A 16,535-nucleotide genomic window follows, 5' to 3' on the forward strand; every position below is an offset into this window, starting at 1 on the left:
TGCCGGGTTTTGTAAGGTGTACTGTTTAGACACATCATATGCTGATAAATCAAGTAAGATGATGGAGGAAAACTGACTGTTGGATTACAGCATGGGTGTTATGGTGACCATGAAAAGAGCAGTCTAGTGGAGAGAAAGGAGGAAAATCAATTGCAGTTTAATACAGAAAGGAGAAGAGTTAGAAAAACAAAACACCCTAACCCCATAACCCTTTCATGAAGTTTTATTTCAGGGATGGGAGTGGGTAGGAGATGCAGTGAGACAAAGGCTGAAGGGACTGTGGCATCTTTGTTTTTAGATGAAAGATATTGCGGTGTGTGTTTATGTTGATAGCAGTGACCCAGCAGGGAAAGAAAATTTGATGATGCATAGAGAGAAAAGCATGAATAGCTGAAGTGATGACCTTAAGTGGGAGATGCATTACAGTTTAAAAGTGCAAAGATTGGCTCTGGATAGGAACAAAGATCTTTATCACGGTTGCAAGAGAATTGGCATAAGATACAGACGGTAGGTGTGGTCCGACAACAGAGCATAAGGAAGCGTGTTCTTCTGATTGAGTGTTTTCACTGTGAAATAAGAATCCCAGTCATCAACTTCCATAGTTCCTGCTATGCTTCAGGCACTATTCTAAGGGCTATATCTTTATTAGCTTTTAAAAATTCTATTAAAAACCTTTTGAGGTGAGTATTATTATTATTCTCGGTTTATAGATGAGAAAACCAAGATAGAGAGTTTAAGTGACTTGCCTGAAGTCACACAGCTAGTCAGTGACAGCCAATTAGGAAAAGGGAGGTGATGGATGTGAAAAGCATAAGAGGATTGCAAGGTACACTGAGGACCTCTGTGAGGTTAGAGATTGTGAAATTAGAGGCATGGGTGTAATTTACTGTGACAGAGAGAAAACTAAGTTCAGTCACAGACCAACCACTTACTATATGTTTCACACTGGGTATAAAGCTTAAATTCAGTTTCTTCATTTGTAAAAACATAGATAAAGATTAAAAGTAACAACATATGTTAACTGAGTAGGTTCGCAATTCGTAGAATTTTTTGTCTGTCCTTTCAATTCAGACAACCTTGCCCTTGCCAATTATGTCTTGACTTTTATTGGCCAAAAGCCCCAAACTTGCTTTATTCCTGAGGTTAAGGCTTCTTCTTTTGGCATATATTTCAGGACTGGAATTTTGTTTTCAAGACTTTTCCGCAAATAGCTCTTCAGGGTAAATCAGTTCTCAGGCCCCCCAGTGAGCTAGGAGCCACAAAATTGCGACTGAATGTAACTTTAAGCCTGCAGAGCAGCTGACATAATTTTAAAGGAGTTTTAACTCCTGGTCCCAGCACTCTGCAGAAGCACTATGCGTGAGTGACATTCCTCAGTCGTGCGGAACTTGGTTCTCTGCCTCTTCCCCTCATGTGAGAAGCTCCTGCTCTGAGCCGGTTCATTCACCCTTGGTGGAGTTTCCAAGTCTCCTTGAGAAATGAGCACAAGTCATTTACTAGTTTATTTATTGTTTTTAACAACCTTGTGAGGTTGAGGTGAGCATTATTATTATTCTCAGTTTATAGATGTGTAGTAATATAATATAAAATCCATAGTAATAGAGGTTATTATTATTGTCCTTAAGGTTTGAAGCAGTACAGCAGTGCTGGCTTCATTAAAATCAGGAAACACAGAGCCAGCAGCCAAGTTTGTTATAAAAAAGATAATAGAAAAGAAATCCCAACGACCGTTAATTAACGTTTTGGCAACTCTTAAAGTGATTCTGGGAAAAGAGTATTTGTGTTATGCTACTGAAAAATAAAGATGAGTAAAAGCAAAAACATAAAATCTTTAACCTGTGGCGCATCTGGAATGGAGACAGCTAACTTATTCAACCAGACATTTAATCCTTCTTTATATAATTAAAGGTTAATTTCTTGAATTATTTATGGAATTACAGAGTCATCTATCATTTGGCAGTGAAGTTATCTAGAATTTGATTTTAGTCACCTTAATTCAAAACTCATCCTTTAATTATTAATTCTTCCACACATACTATCAAATCCTTCAAGTAACTATTGATTTTAAAGATACATTTAATGTGCAACATTGATGAAAATTTAAAGTATATCTGTCACTTCATTTTCCGTACTGTATTAGAAATAATACTGACACAGGTGTAGAAAATAGATGATATTTAAGAACTCATTTCTTACCCAAAAGCATAGAAGTCAAGTGTGGAAACAAACATCCGAGTTTGAAATCCAGCTCTGACACTTACATGCTCTGTGACTTCAAGCAAGTGACTTTCTTCTCTGTTCCTCAGTTTTCTAATCTGTAAGATGAGAAAAAATAATTACTTCCACTTCAGAGAATCACTAAAAGGATTAAAAGAGGTAGTACCTCTAAAGCACTTAAAACACTCCCAGCCCATAGTAAGTACTTAATAAGAATTAGCTGGGTTTAAAAAATAATTATTATTGTTACTTAATTATTACTATTTGATTATGTATCCCCATTACCTACCACATTCTCATATGTTTGATGACTGTGAATCAAATGTGGAAGAGAATCATGATGGTAGAAAGGTGCTAACATTAGTCAGATCACCCAGAACCCCTAGTGTAAAAGGGGTACATTGATGTTGGAGGGACACACCAGGATTTATAGCTAACTTGTCTCTCTTTGGGGCAAATCATCAATGATGTAGCACGAAGTTTGTCCTTGGGTACCCTTTCCTAGGTTATCCTCCCTGCTTCACAGCATCCTGTGGAATAAATGTGTGTGTTGCGGGGAGGGCAGTTGAGAGGGGTGGCCCTAAAAACCACTCAAGAGATTGTAAACAGTCAGGGCTAAGCTTATATTCAAGAAAAAACACCATTTTGTGCTGTTTATGATAAAATATAGAATTACAGCATTATCAATAATATTGTATTATTTTTTTAAAACAGAATAGATTGTGAAATATAGTATAAATATGAAAGAGTGAATTAAACATGTATTAGTGCAGTTTAACAAACAAAATGACCACCCATGTAAACACCACCCGGGTCAAGAAATAGAACACTGCCATTGCTCCAGAAGCACCAGCACCCCACACCCTGCCAAACCACAGCACCATTACTGCCCTTTAAGGTGGACTGTTATCCCCCCATTGGTCTTTATCATTTCATATGTTTTTTGTGTGGTTTTAACAATTAGGTATGCACTGCTAATCAATATACATTAGTTTTGCCTATTTTGAACTATGAATGACTCATAGCATTTATTTTGTTTTGTTTCTTGATTATTTTGTTCAACATTATGTTTATTTTCATCCAGGTTGGTTGGTTAGTTTGTTGATTGTTGGATTTTTTTTAGGGAAAAAGCTAGAGTGTACAAAGATGATGGAAATTTTATTACATATGCAGCTTGGTGCATATAAGTGAGATTTTCTCTAGTGTAAACAAATAGGGATGGAGTTGTTGTGCCATAGAATGTGCGTGTATTTGACTTTATTAGATAATGCCAAATAATTTTCCAAAGGAATTTTACCAAATATCAACAATGTTGGGTAGTTTCATTGGTCCACATACTCAACAGCATGATGTGTTTTAGACTTTGCAGTTTTACATGATCTGTTGAGATATTTTTGGTTTCTTGCTGTGGTTTTAATCTATATTTATTAATCGTAAGTTAACAACTATTTTGATTGCCTTTTGGTGAAATGTCCACTTAATTATTTTGCTTAATTTTTGTTTTGTGTTGCCTGGTCATTTTTTTAAAAATTGGTGTTTAAGAGTTCTTTGTATGGTTTGTAAACTAGTCCTTTTTCAAGTTTATGTGTTGCAAATATCATCTTGCACTCAGTAACTCATTTATTTTGCTCTATTAATGCTGTCTTCTGATAAAGAGAAGTTGTTAAATTTAAGGTGGTTGACTTTGTCAAGCCATCATTTTATGGTTCATTCTCCTTATGTTCTGTTCTAGATAAGAAATCCACAATGTCATAAAAGTATTTTCTAATACTGACTTATAAAATATTTATAATTTTGGTTATAGCATTTTTCCCTTTGTACTGGTTGTTTTTCAAAATTTATAATGAACAATTTCAATTGTAGAGCAAAACTGAAATAATTTTACAATGAACACCTCTATAGCTTCCACTTAGATCCTGTATGAACGTATTATTATACACGTTTTATCAAGTACCCATCCATCCAACTATTTACCCCTACGATCTATTAATCATCCACTTTCTTGATACATTTCAAAGTAAATTACAGACAGCCAGAGGCCTCCTCATAGCATTTATATTACTAACTAGTGTTCAATATTAGTTTTTTTCTTAGAAGGGAAATTTACTTAAGTGAAATGAATAAGTCTGATATGTTCATTCACTGATTTTTGAAAAACAGATACTCTTCCGAAAGTCAAACTTCTATCCAGATGTAAAATATTACCAGATCCTCAGAAAGTATCATATTCCTTTCCTGTCAATCTCATGCCTAAAAAGATACTGCTCTGATATTTTCACTATAGATTAGTTTTGCCAGTTCTAGAATTTTATGTAAATGGAATTAAATAATATGAATAGGTATCATTCAGCAAATCATTTTTTGAGATTCATTTACATTGTTCTGTACATCAGTGGTTGTTCCTACTACTGCTAAATAGCATCCCGTCCTGTGAATATGCCAGTCTACTGTGTTCAGCACTCTTCAACCTGTTGTGTAGCTCTAAATTGCATATGAGACCATTTTTCTACTGCCTACAGGACCTACTTAACATTTTATGTAGTACAGGTCTGCTGGCAAAGGCTTTCACCTTCATGTTTGGAAGATATTCTTTCCAGTTATAGACTTCTAGGTCAATTTTTTTTTCAGTACTTCAAAGATTCTGTTATTTTCTTTTCTGGGTTTCATAGTTTCTGACAAGTCTCTTATAACTGTTATCGTTGCTCCTCTGTATGTAATGTCTTTTTTCCCTCTGCCTATTTTATGATTTTTTTTCTTTATCATGTGTTTCGAATGACAGGTTATTATGTGACTTGGTGTAGTTTTCTTTATATTTCTCTTCCTGGGCCTTTCCAAGCATTTAGGATCTGTACATTTATAGGTTCATCAAATTTGCAAACTTTTGGCCAATATTTCTTCAAATACCTCTCAGGCCTCCTCCCTTTTTTCTGGAACTCCAGTTACATTCATACCTTCCTTGTCTTCTTACCACACTTTCATTGGAAAAGATATCTCCAATATGAATATCCAATATCTCCAATATCTCCATATATCTCCAATATCTCCAATATGAAAAGATATCTCCAATATCTTTTGTTTCCCTGTACTACATTTGTTATCATTTTTCTGATCCATTTTCTACTTTACCACTTTTTTTCCAGTGGACTCTATTCAGCAATCAATTCTTCTACTGAGCATTGAATTTCAGATTGTTTTAAATTTCTATTTTAATTTACAGAAGTTCTACTCTTTCAAATACTAAAGTTTTTAAAAGTTTCTGTTCTACAGATATACTCAAACTTTTATTTTTCCCATTATGCATAATAAACTAGTTGTTGCATAATCTATTATAAGTCTAATATCTAGAGTTCTTATAAGTCTAAATGTTCTTTTTATTGTTTCTACAGGTTTTCCCTCACTGTGTCTTCTTTGTTACTTCTCACCTTGATTTTTTTTTTCTTTTTTCTCCTTACTCTCCTTCAAAAATATATAGGTGGGGATTTATCAAGTCTAGGATGGTGAACTCCGCTTTTATTATAGATTTGAGTTTCCTTCTGCCAGGCTCTTGGAGGCACTACTAGTCTAGAACCACTTAAAGCAAGTTCACATGCAAAGTTGCTTGGACCATAGAGAGATACTGTGTACACAAGATGTAAACTCACATCAGAACTGGATCTTGATCACAAGGAATCAGGATCAAGTTTTTCCCTTTCCTTTTTCACTCTGCTCACATAGAATGAAAGTATAGTAAATAGCATTGATGTCCTGACCATAGCTCACCAAAACTCATCATTTCCATTCATGACAGTGCCCTCTTACTGCAAGGAAGAAATTCCTTCTCTGACCATGGGCAAGTGCTGGTATATCTTCCAGATGATGCAGAGGACATGGCAATTGACAACTCTAAAAGCAATCCTCAATCAGTGATGTATGGAAGTTGGTGGAAAATACCTGTTTCCTTGTCTCTCTGAGGAAGTTCTGCACAGCCTCCCAGGGCTCCCCAGTCAGGTTGAGCCACAGCTTAACACAACCTATATTGACCCTCTTCCCTTCCCTGGCTCATATCCCTGTGCTCTGGGATAACTTCCTGCCAGTTTGGTTTCCCAGGAAACAAACTCTGGGGCTCTGAGATTTTATATAAAGGAGGCTTATTCGAGCGTACTTTCAGGGAATTCCCTGGCAGTTCAGGGGTTAGGATGTGGTGCTTTCACTGCCGGCGGCACGGATTCAAACCCTGGTCAGGGAACTAAAATCCCGCAAGCCACGCGGCATGGCCAAAAAAAAAAAAAGAGAGAGAGAGTACTTTCACCATATGTGAAGACAGATCAAGCAAGATTGGGCAGAGAGAAAAGTTGAACCTTAATGCAGTTGCCCCAGAGACCCCAAATGACCCCAAAAAGAGCTCTGGAGTTAGAACAGCCTTCAGAGATTTCCCACTTTGAGACAAAGATGGAAGACACCAGTCACTGAATGTGGGCTGCTGCCAGGGAGGCGATGACCTTGCATGAGACGCTCTCTTCAGCTGAGGGCAAGTTCTGAAGAGGGACTCACCCTAGAGCCAGCTGCAGCCCACATTCATAGGGTAGTGGAATGAGTGTGTCATTTCTGAAGGAGGGGGATATAGGCTGTGTAGTATAGCATCCACTACACCTGCCAATAAACTGCTGGTACTCAGATCTGACTCTAACCTCTGTGGAAACCCGACCTAAGACACAAAGCAACCATTTCCTTGATGTTCCCTGTGGTGGATGGTACAGGGGTAGATGTAACTCATCTCTACTGAGATTCATGTGAAGTGTTCTCTGTTTGATGCCTCTCTTTGAGCAGCCAAGGGCTCATGATCCCTGAGATCCAGTAACCTCAGAGCTAAAGTAGCTGTGGTTACCTGGTGCTCTGGTTATCTCTTTCTCTTTCAGCTCCTCTTAGATGTTAGCCAAGGAGCTCCTTGCTTTCTTGTCAGCAATTTGATATTTTTAAAGAGTTTTTAAGCATTTTCACTGAAGGCTTGATCTGAATATCCCAGTTTGACATTACTGGAAATGAGAATCTCTGATAAAATCTTAAATGAAGTATTTTTAGTAGTCAGTCAGTAGTAAAATGGGCCAGGCCATTTGGTATTGAAAAATGCTACACACAATTCAATTCTTTCTAGCAGACCTCTACCAGCTTAAAAAAAAAAAAAAAAATGCATTTTCTTGAGCCAGTGTCAGTGATTTCTGCCCTTCCCTCTTTATACCCCTAGGAAAGAATGATTAGATGTCTGAGAAAAGGACCTGCAGGAACTGTATAAAATCAAGCTGTGTAGTAGAGATCAGATAAATCTTTCTGGGGATTACTGCAAAGGTTTAGAGTATATGACCTATGTATTTTCTGCAGCCAATACCTCAGAAGCAAAGCCCTGGGCTGAAACTGAACAAATATAACTCGGGATGTAAAAGTATGCTAATATCTTATTTTTTTAATATTGTAACATATTTAAAAGACAATAACAAAAAGTTACATTACCAACCTTACTATCAGCTCTACTATAAATTTAATTAACAATGTTACCTATTGTGTAGTTCTACATGCTTTGCAAGTACTCCCTTATTTTATGATTTCTAGTAGAGACCTGTTATCTTGATGCCTGTGTATCTTTCTCTCTAAACTCTCTCAGTGTAGCATAAGCAAGTTACAAGCTCCAAGTACATGTTCACTGAGTTATAATATAGAGAAAATCCAATAATATTTAAATAAATAAATAAAATCCCATAAAGATATAACTGCAAAAATATTGAAAAGGATGGTGTGAAAAACCAAGAAGAATTAAGAAGAAATTTTTGACAGCAGATAAGTGATTTTTCTGTTCAGTGTTTCCTAGCTTGGCATTGTTTTTCTTTTTTGCTTTAGATTTTAATGCCAATAAACCAAAACCAAAAATAAAATTAAACGGTTTAAAATCCTATTTGTGACTTGTTCCTCTCTGGTTTCCTTTGATTCTATGATTTTATTTTATTTTTTTCAATTTGTTTATTTTCTTTATTTTGGGGGCTGCATCAGGTCTTAGTTGCTACACGCGGGATCTTCGTTGAGGCATGCAGGATGTTTCTCTGCGGCACTCGGGCTTCTCTCTAGTTGTGGTGCACGGGCTTCTCTCTAGTTGTGGTGTGCGGGTTTTTTTCTCTCTAGTTTTGGCGCATGGGCTCCAGAGTGCGTAGGCTCTGTAGTTTGCAGCACGCAGGCTCTCTTGTTGAGGCACTCGAGCTCTGTAACTGTGGCGCATGGGCTTAGTTGCTCTGCGGCATGTGGGATCTTAGTTCCCCAACCAGGGATCGAACCTGTGTCCCCCGCATTGGAAGCCAGATTCTTTACCACTGGATCACTAGGGAAGTCCTGATTCGATGATTTTAATAACTTATTTGCTTTACTAAAACTGTAGGAAAACAGTTTCAGAGCAATGGGACTTTACCTTGATTATTTAAGTCAGTAGTAAGGAGTGCATTCTCTAAAGAGATCCATTTCAGGATGAACTTTTCAGAAATAAACCTACTGTAGTAACAGTAAAACCCGTGTGATTGCGTATCATACGTAAAACAAATACTTCTCTTTCCCTGAGTCACTGTAATCGTGTGCCTAAGAGCCTTCTCTGTGAGCTCTCACTGTGCACTAGGTGAGCGCTCCCCACTGCCTCACGCAATCCTGATGCTCGTCCTCTGAGTTAGCAGCTAGTGCATATAGGCCTGAACTTGATAGAGGGTAGAGTGGACGGAGAGGGTTGAGAATTAGAAGAAACTGGCAAAAAGTTGTTGATACTGGTTCATTCAACTGTCAATACCCTTCATTCCAAAGCTGTGTGTCAGAGAACAGGTGAGTTTCTCCAAGTGGCACTTCCCCCACACACACACACACACACACACACACACACAACCAGCATCTTCTGCACTGTGGTTTCCCAAAAGGGGCAGCGGGCTTTGCCTGCCACCAGTTCTAGCCACACATCTAACTTGACTCTTGTGGCTAAAATTTCCTCCTCATTTAATAGCATCCAGTGGGTCCACAGGAAATGCATGTATTCTTGCCAAATGGTGAGAGTGCAGCCCCATCGAGATCATTTTCTTCTCACTTTGCAGGCCTCCCCGAGTCACTGTATCCTCACATGGACCTCACTTCTAAGGGCAAACTTCAGGGCCTTCCGGAACATTCTCATCTTGCCCCATACCACCTCCACCCAGGACATCTCTGTGAGTATCTTCTTGAGATCTTGCCCTACTAATTTGAACCAGCGTGGGGAGCACACCCTCCATGCTTGATAGAAAGAAGAGACAGAATGCCTTAGCATTGCCACCGCCTGACACTCTACTTCCATGATATTTTCCAAATTCTCTAGTCTTCTCTCCTTATAGGCGTATTGGGACGGGGGCATTGAAGGTCATAGTAAACCCTAGAGAGGCTCCTAGGCTTCTGCTCAGCTTACTCTTTAGAATAAAAGAGGATTCATCTATCACCTATTGTTCTCAGGTTTGCAACTTTTGCTGAAACTCCAAGGTAAAAGGAAAAGTATCTTTTAACAATCAAATAAAGTAAGAATTATTATTCCATTTTATTCCTAAGAAAACTGATGCCCAAATGGTGAGATAATATTTCAAGGTCACTTGATTATCAGCAGCTAATATTGTCTCTACTTAAACAAACTTCAGGCTTTCAGTCACATTAAATTTCAGTAAAAACAAACAAACGCACAAACCAAAAAAAAGGCTGGACACATACCAAGCATTCATAAATAAACATTTGTTGAAAGTTTGCGTTGCTTTTGTTCTAAGTAGGCACTTACAAACTTCTTTCCAACCTGGATTTGGATATGACCCTTTAGTGACTTTTTAAAAGAGGAAGATCTTTATATGACCTATCTCAGAATTGAAAGATTTCTTCGATCAATAGTCTCCCATTAGAATTCCCCCACACACACACAGGAGCTAGCCACCCTCCTCTATGATTTCTGTTGCTGGTATGGAATAACACAGCTCTACGAGCCCTTTTCCTCACAACCAAAGAACTAATTCAAATTCAGTGGGACACCCCAGATTGAAATCCTGAGCTCGCCTGACCCAACTAATGATTGTTCTCTCCAGCAGCCTGTGAGCTCTGAAACTGCAGTGTCAGAGCCAGAGTCTGAACGACTTTCACCCGCGCTTCCACTTGTTCCATTTAACAGAAAGTGGCAGGACAAAACCCTCAGTAAATGAGGTTTTGAATTGCCATTGGTTCTAAGAATAAAGGGCAAGTTTATTGGTCTCTGGCTATACTAGACTAGACATGTTAAAAAAGAAACAACAGGTAAAACCTTAATGTAGAGACAGCCATCTTGGTGAATTGAAAGAGGGCAATTGGACAAAAGTCAGGAAGGAGAAATGTGTAGGGAGTATACCATAGCACAGTTCAAACAGGGTCACCGGAATATTCATAATGGAGAAATCTCGGAGCAACTCTACCCCATTCATACAGCAGTCAGAACGCTGGCCCTTCCCTCTGGTCCAAAGCTCTGCACTCCCTAGAGTTCTGGATACAGCAGATTCCTCAGCAGGCAACAGACCTAGATGCAGCGGGCAGCATTTCCCTGCTAAGGAGCCATCGGAAGTAGCTTGTGAAAGCATGTCAAACGAACGACTTTTCTAAGGCAAATTTAGTCTTTAACTTCTTTATTTCGAAAATAAAAAATTATTTGTGGGCTCTCTATGCCCCAGACTGTGAGCTCACACTTTGACAGAAACAAAGGTAAAGATATGCTTCCTTCCCTTAAACGTTTAATGAGGGAGCAAGGACATAATGACAGTATCATAATGTGTGCAACCGTTTTTGAGCTTTAAGGCAATTACTTTGTTGACATATTGACTTGAGGCAATATTTCCCTTTCTCAGCAGTCATGAAAATATCTGAAATCCAAGACTACATATAGATATGGAAACCTTCTGGATGACTTATGTTTGTAAATCCCTTTCACCTTGACTAAACCCAGTAATATTTTCCCACCTTTCCAGTCCATGAAACCCAAATCATCTTGATTCCTACTGACCTGGCACTGATGCCACAATTCATAGAATCCTTTAAGTTTGGTGAGGATAATTACCGTAATTTTCAGATTTAAGGTTGATATCGACATGATCCTGTTTGCTTTATGGGTGATCTCTTTCTCCTTTCTCAAAACAACTGCCATGTTTGTATTTATTTCTTATCTAAGTCCATTTTTCACCAAATCAGTAAAACTTCTAGAGCAGAGAGAGATTCCTTGTTTTGACCAGATAACTTATTTTCCCCAAGCTCTTCCAGGGGATTCTCAGCTTGCTGAGTCACCCGGTACTAATACATTGCATATTATGGTCTTATAATGGTAGAACAGTGCTTTAAATGTTATATATGTTATACCACGCCATTTTTATGGCCCTCCTAGGGAAGTGTTTCTGCCCTGTTTGACAAATGAGAAGATAGAAACTCAGGGAGGTAAGGAATTGGGTATGCTCGTAGAAGTGAATAATTAGTAAAGTTAACACAAAAATAATGCTCTGATGTAAGTCTCATCTTGCAATGTAGCAGAAGTTAGAATGTGACGCATTGCCTGTGTCAACTCAGCTGATGATGGAACTCTAGGGAATGGTGAGTTAACCTTGAAGAAGGGAGTGAGATTTTGATGGAAGGGGCTTGAGCACCGGATGGGGTGGAAGCAGAGAACGCAGCCTCCTCCAAAGTCTCTTTGTATCAAACTTCATGGGCTTTTCTCTAAATGCTAGTGAGGATGGGGCTGCAACTCCAAACTGAGAGGCATGTTTCTCTTGGGAGACTTTGGGGTGTAGACCCCTGTAACAAGATGTCAACACAGTTGCTGGTGAGGCAGCGTTCTTCCCATGCAGCACAGCTCCATCCTTCTGCTGGTGATTCTGGAGAACGAGAATGTGCTGCTTTGACACTCCCTGAGTCTGAAGCATCTGCAGTGGTGTTGGTAGTGGTGACAGTGGAAACAGGAACTGAGCCAAAATGGGAGAGTCAATTGAGGATTACACTTGGAACTTAATAAGACCATCTCATAAGCATCCTTGAAACATGATTTAACAGACTCACAAAAATAAATGCAGATATTGCTCAGAGGTTGGAGATGCTGAAACTGCTGGTGCGGGCAAATGTCAAAGTAATAAGAGATTATTGCTAGCTTGGCCCCATTTTAACCCCTAAGATGATGTGATCTGAGGCATAAAGTATAGAAAGGTTCAAAGAATTGTAGAGATTCATGATGTTTGAAGGAAACCCTATCATCATCCTCATTATCACCATAACCAGTGACAGAAAGACTTGCATCTGAGACGGTTATAAATGTTTTTATAATTTTAACTTTCAAATTAAAGAAGAAAAGTAAAGTACACATTTAGGGCAGTTCAGTTTATCATGTCCTTGATTCTCCCTCCTTTACGTGCCCATTCACCTCTACCCTCGATCCGCTCAGCGTTCCCACATGGCAAAGGTCTTAGGTGTTTGCTGAATGTGAGTTTTTGTAGTTTTTCTCTGGCTATAACCTCCCCAGATTGATAAACTCAAAGCGTCGTCCAGAAGAATCATTCCTATGTTGTTGGAAAGCAAAAACTTTCCCTTGAACAGACTTCAAAGGAAAACCACAGTGCCCTCGCAGCGTAATAAGTGCTCTTGTTTCAGGAGGGTTAGTCTGCAAATCCACTTCCACACGATATTCTGAGTTGTAATTCAGTCAGAAAAAAGAGAATCAAAGGCAGACTCCTCCAAGGGCAAGTGTGCCTGACCACATCCCTGAATAACAGTGCTGGGAGTAAAATGCTCACTTACATGAGCCCCCAGGAGGAAAACCCTCCTCACGCAATTAATGAGAGTCTCTGCAGCACACTGGGGGCATTTGCTTTCATCGTGGCAGCCATACTTTATTACAGAAGAATCCCCAGTTGCTCTGTGATCTTTTTTTCAACGATTTCCATAGTCTCACTGTAGGTTTACCACAAATGTCCATAGATTACCAGGGACTAAGATATAATATCCTGTATTACTTGTTTTTAACAGACCAATATGTTGGGGATAAAGTCTTGTTAATGATTAAAATACATTTTTGTTACTTACCTAAAGTTCCCAGTTAGAATTTTTTTTACCTTCCATTGCAATGGGACCAAAATATGGAATAACGTTTACATCACTAACTGACCATATGTAGCAGCAGTAGAAGTATTTGCATTAGAAATAAATAAATAAACATGTTTAACCACTAACAAAGTAATGAAGGTTATTATAGAAAATGTGAGAATATATAAATGAAGAATGAACGTTATAGTCATCTGTAGTCTCAGCACAGAAAAGTAACTATTCTGGTATGTTTCTTTGTAGACTTTTTACTGACATACTTTTTTACATCTTGTCAAAAATAACAATTGTTAGGTGCCTTCCTAGAGGACGTGGAGTAGTTGATACATGGTAAAAGGACTCAGAAATGTAACACACAGAAATGAGATTAGCATAGTTAATACACAATCAATAAGATTTTTTAAATGAAGAAAACATTCTAAACGTCATGAATTATTATTTCAGTCAATATTTATTAAGTGTCTACTACATCCCCCGGCGTTGTACTGGGTGTATTTAATATCTCTTTGAATGTTTTGTGATTCATAAAGGAATGTGTTGATTATTATGAACACTATATCCGCAGGTTTCCGATTACGTTACTCTTTAGCATCTAATCATAATACGTGTATTGATTGTATGAATCCTCTTGTTTGGGAAGGGTTGAGTGGAGTATGTGACTTGCCCCTTGCTCACTCTAACTCTTCCTGAGCCACAGGATGACTGTGTAAATAAGTAGATAGCAGAGACTTCGTGGAATACAAAAGTTTATTAAAGACCCTAAGAAAGTTTTTTTTCCCTCCAGTGAGGCAAGAATATTAGAATTCTAATATCATAGACATTAGGAATATTTGAAGCATGGTATTCTGATTGCATAGTTCATAGGACAAATACCAAAAGCATGGGTGGATTATACAAAGTAGGCCACTGTTTATAACTTATGCCAAAAACCTCAAATTCAAACACCTCTAGTGCTGGCCTAGTTTATCCTCCCTCCAATCTTTGAAGAAAATGTGAAGTGAAATCCCTATGAAAGGAGTTATGTTTTGTGTTACAAAACGAAACTCACCAAAGCTGAAACAGTTTGAACAAAATACATAAAATTCTATTGGATTGTAACCCAAGGTATAAAATAAATATCCATGAGCCCATACTGATATTTTAAAAATGATTGACAGTCTCTAGATCCATCCACGTCTCAACAAATGACTCAATTTGTAATATTCCATTGTATGTATGTACCACAACTTCTTTATCCATTCGTCTGTTAATGGGCATTTAGGTTGCTTCCATGCTTCTGTCATACAGAGTGAAGTAAGTCAGAAACAGAAAAACAAATATTGTATATTAATGCATGTATGTGGAACCTAGAAAAATGGTACAGATGAACTGGTTTGCAGGGCAGAAGTTGAGACACAGATGTAGAGAACAAACGTATGGACGGGAAAACCGCGGTGAGGTGGGGTTGGTGGTGTGCTGAATTGGGCGATTGGGATTGACATGTATACACTGATATGTATAAAATTGATGACTAATAAGAACCTGCTGTATAAAAAAAAACAAAAAAAACAACTAATACTAAACTTTCTTTTGGTTATTTGTATGGAAATATGTTAATATAAATGTTTCAGACATTACATGAAATTTCTAAAAATCTTATATGTTCTGGTATAATGTTATAAGTCATAATTCTAGTTATTACTTTAAAATGTATATCTCAGAAAAAACTAAAAAAAAATGATTGACTAGGGCTTTCCTGGTGGCGCAGTGGTTGGGCATCCGCCTGTCGATGCAGGGGACATGGGTTCGTGCCCTGGTCCGGGAGGATCCCACGTGCCGCGGAGCGGCTAGGCCCGTGAGCCATGGCCGCTGAGCCTGCGCGTCCGGAGCCTGTGCTCTGCAACAGGAGAGGCCACAACAGTGAGAGGCCCACGTACCGCAAAAAAAAAAAAAAAAAAAAAAAAAGATTGAATAAACAAATAAATGAATAGAAGAGACAAATATCCTTTACAGAATTCCAAATATGTATGTAGGTATCCTGCTCTCAAGGAGGCGGAGCATAACCCCCTACTCATTAAGTGTGGGCTGGCAGTGGCTTCCTTCCGATGAGTACAGGATAGGAATGGGGGAGGCGGGGAAGAGTATCTTTATGGTGGAGAAATCTGGCAAACACTGCTGTGGCCAGGGGATCAAGGTTAACATCAACAGTGAGGAGTCATGTTGAACCCTTGACATGATGTGAAGAAAATGACACTTTACATCTGCAGTCTTCTTCCTCAAAACTCAGCCTCAGTCTGATCATGAGAAAACATCAGGAAATCCCTAGTGAGGGACACTCTACAAAATACTTGACCATTACTCTTCAAAACTGTCAAGGTCACCACAAACAAGGAAAGTCTGAGAAACTGTCATAGCAAAGAGAAGCCTAAGGAGACATGACAGTTAAATAGAATGTATCATCCTCAATAGGATATTGGAACAGAAAAGGATTTTTAAAAGAGCCCAAGGAAAAATAAAATAAAATGTATTAGTTTTTAAAAAGTCCAGAGAACTTTCCTCAGAAAGCAGGTGCCCCTGTGGTGAACCCTAACAGAGCAATGGAGCTGTACCTCTTAAGTTAACGGACCCACATGGTACACGAACCGGCAGGAATTCCGTCTTCCAGGAGCCACTCTCACTCTGACAGATGAAAGCACCACAGAGGAAGGAGTTAGGACCTGAGAAGTCTTTTGTTTGTTTGTTTGTTTGTAAAGGAAAGAAAAGAAAAACTCTTTGAGTTAAGAAAAAACAGGACTATTACATTCTGTGAGATGAATGACAAATTAGGGGAAATGCTGGCTAGTTAAAGGGATGTCAGTAGAATCCAGTTGCATTATTCACTACAGAAATCAAAAGCAAGCATAGATGGAAGAGTGATGTGAAATTCTGGCCCGGCAGAAGAGCTGCAGTCAGCCCCAGAAAATCAGTATCTGAGGTGCAAGAGACAAGGGGTGAGACAAGAGGTCAGGAGACAGGGCAACCAGAGCAAATAAAGAACCAGAGTACAAAGCTTGCAAGGGAAAATGGTTCAGAACGTAAGCCGTGGATAAAGCAGGACTCTTGACATCTCATCGCTGTTTGGATTCTGCCAGCTGGGTGGCCAGGGTTCCTATCGGCTTATTTAAAAGCTCGAGGTGCGAATGGAGAGCGGCAGAAAACATTATAACACCTGAATGTAAATTATGGACATCACGACA

The sequence above is a fragment of the Tursiops truncatus genome, chromosome 16 (genome assembly GCF_011762595.2).
Source record: "Tursiops truncatus isolate mTurTru1 chromosome 16, mTurTru1.mat.Y, whole genome shotgun sequence".
NCBI classification, from domain to species: domain Eukaryota; kingdom Metazoa; phylum Chordata; class Mammalia; order Artiodactyla; family Delphinidae; genus Tursiops; species Tursiops truncatus.